This window comes from Chinchilla lanigera, unplaced genomic scaffold (assembly GCF_000276665.1).
Source record: "Chinchilla lanigera isolate Chin_1 unplaced genomic scaffold, ChiLan1.0 scaffold00050, whole genome shotgun sequence".
Lineage (NCBI taxonomy): Eukaryota > Metazoa > Chordata > Mammalia > Rodentia > Chinchillidae > Chinchilla > Chinchilla lanigera.
This window is the reverse complement of record NW_004955451.1, coordinates 17,498,392-17,500,758: the sequence shown is the minus strand read 5'-3', so window position 1 is coordinate 17,500,758 and position 2,367 is coordinate 17,498,392.

Sequence of the window (2,367 nt, the reverse complement as noted above, 5' to 3'; positions counted from 1 at the left end):
GGGGGCGCCGGACCGCGCGAACTCGGCCCGCGCCCGCCGAGTCGGGGCTCTGCTCCTCCCGCTCCTCCGGCTCCTGCTCCTCTCGCGGACGCCTTTGTGCCTCCTGCAGCCTCACCTCGGCCTCTCCGATCCCAATTAGTCGGTTTCAAGGAGGCCCCGCCGGCGGCCCCGCCCACTCCGGCCGACCCCCAAAAAAGGGATCCTTGAAACCGCCCCGTCGAGCACTTAGCGCCAGCCCCGAATGTGCGCCGGCCAATCAGATTCAAATCTGGGCCCCGCCCCGGGCTCTGATTGGTCGCTGCCTATAATGAGACCCGAAACCAAACGCCTAGGACCACCCCGTCTCCCTGGGCTTTTAAAGAGACAGGCATGGGGGGGGGCGGGGTAGGGGCCGCCGCTAGGGCCCTGGAGACCCTGTTCTGGATCCTGGAACCCCGGCCCCCATCTTCCTGGAGATCGCCGCCCTGCCCCGGTTGCTCCAGACGCCCCCCTTCTTGTTCAGGGTTGCAAATCAAGTCAAAAACTTGGAGTTAAAACTTTTTATTTACAAAAATGAACTAGTAACGTACAAACTTTTGTATCTGCCCCTTCTGGCGGAGCCCAGGCCGACGTGTCACCTCACCCCACACTCAGACCTTGGGGTTCGCCTCGCCCCTCCCCCAGCTCACACCCTTCCACGACTCTCCGAAAATGGGAGCCTGTTTCTTTAAGAGGCTCTTAAAGGGGCCGGGAGTCCGGGAGTAATTGCCCCGCAGCGAGCACAAAGGAGCCCATTATGGTCCTTTGTGGCGGTGGCACCTCCGAGAGACAAACTCGGGCTGGGGCGGGGCCGGGGCGGGAGCCGCCCGCTCCCAGTCTTCAGGGCGTGAAGCGAAGTTGGGGGTCGTGATCGCAAGCTAATGGGGGTCGGGGCGGGGGTGCGGACCCCGGCGGAGAGGCTGCTGGGGCCTGGAGAGCGGGGCTCTGCCGTGCCTGCCCCTCCGCCCCCCGAGAGGGTTCCCGAGCCTGGGAGCCGGACTCGCGTGGCTCGGCGCGGTGGGGCACTGGTGCTGCGGCCTCCGGGGCGGGCTGAACGGAGAAGGAACGCGAGCGGAGACGGCGGCGCTGCCGCCCGGAGAGCGGCTTCCTGCGGGGCCAAGAAAGGCCGGCTCTTTACACCAAGAAGTTTAGCAGAAAGTAGAGGGGCTCGGGGCAAGGAGAGAAGAGTCCGTACAGACGGATGGAAGGGGCTGGGTCTCACGGGATTCACAAATGTTTTTCTAGACTGAGTGAAGGATAGGAAGGTTTTCTGATTATTTACGTACGGCTTGAAAGCTGCCCTGTATCCGGGGCGAGTTTCCCCCGCCAAGAAAGTTTTCCTTCAGAGTCAAGGCGACAGGCTGTGGTCCCTGCTCCCGAGCAGCGTGTGAGGACACCCTGTACTCCCGGCTCCTGGGTGTCACCCCGCTCCCCTCCCCTGGGAGCCAGGCCTGCGCACAGGTCGAGGAGGCAGCTCGGCACAGCTCTGCACACAGCGCTGAACCCGGGGGCCGCCTCCCAGCAACGCGGCATCTTCATGTTCCTTGCAGGACAGCCCTCGGGCCAGCCCGAGTGACAGCTGTCCCTTCCCTGGCCACGCGAGGCGGAGGGAAGCTGGGGCTGGAGCGGGGCTGTCCGGGGTCCAGCGTCATGTCACTCAGCTCTTGTATTCAGCACACACCCTCCCTTCTTTGATAGCTTTAGGGGTTTGGGCCCGCTGTTGATGCTGGGGAACCCCTCCCACACTGAAGAGGAGCCTGCAGCCCAAGCCCCTTCTGCACGCTTCTACTGAGGCTTCTGCTTTCAGGCCCCCATGTAAGGGCGGCAGGGGATGTGGAGGAAAATGGCAGTGTCCTTGCCCTGTGGGAGCTGATAGCAGGTACACCAGGCTGGGTGGCACAGGCCTCTCATTCCAGCATGCAGGGAGGCTGAGGCAGGGGGATCACAAGTTTGAGCCCCAACCTGGGCAACGTGGTGATTTAGGGAGACACTGTCTCGAAAATTAGAAGAGGGCTGGAGATGTGGCTCAGGAGACTGTGGCCAGGCGTACGGGAGGTCCACGCCTGCTCCTAAACCGAAACTCACAGGAGGGCAGAGGATGGGTGGCTTCTCACCGGGGCTTCAACCCGCAGGCCTGCGCAAAAGAAAAGTTTAAGTTTAAAGCATTGTAGCCTCCCAGAAAAAAAGTGACTCCGCGGAGATCTTTGGTTTGTGCAGCATTTTAGGTGACAAAAGGAGTCACTGTGGGTCATGACTGCTGTCTTCCCCATGAGCAGCTGGCATTCGGACAGGGCCAGGGCCCCCTGCCGGCTGCCACCCTACACAGGAGCTGTCCTGGATCCCCGGGCC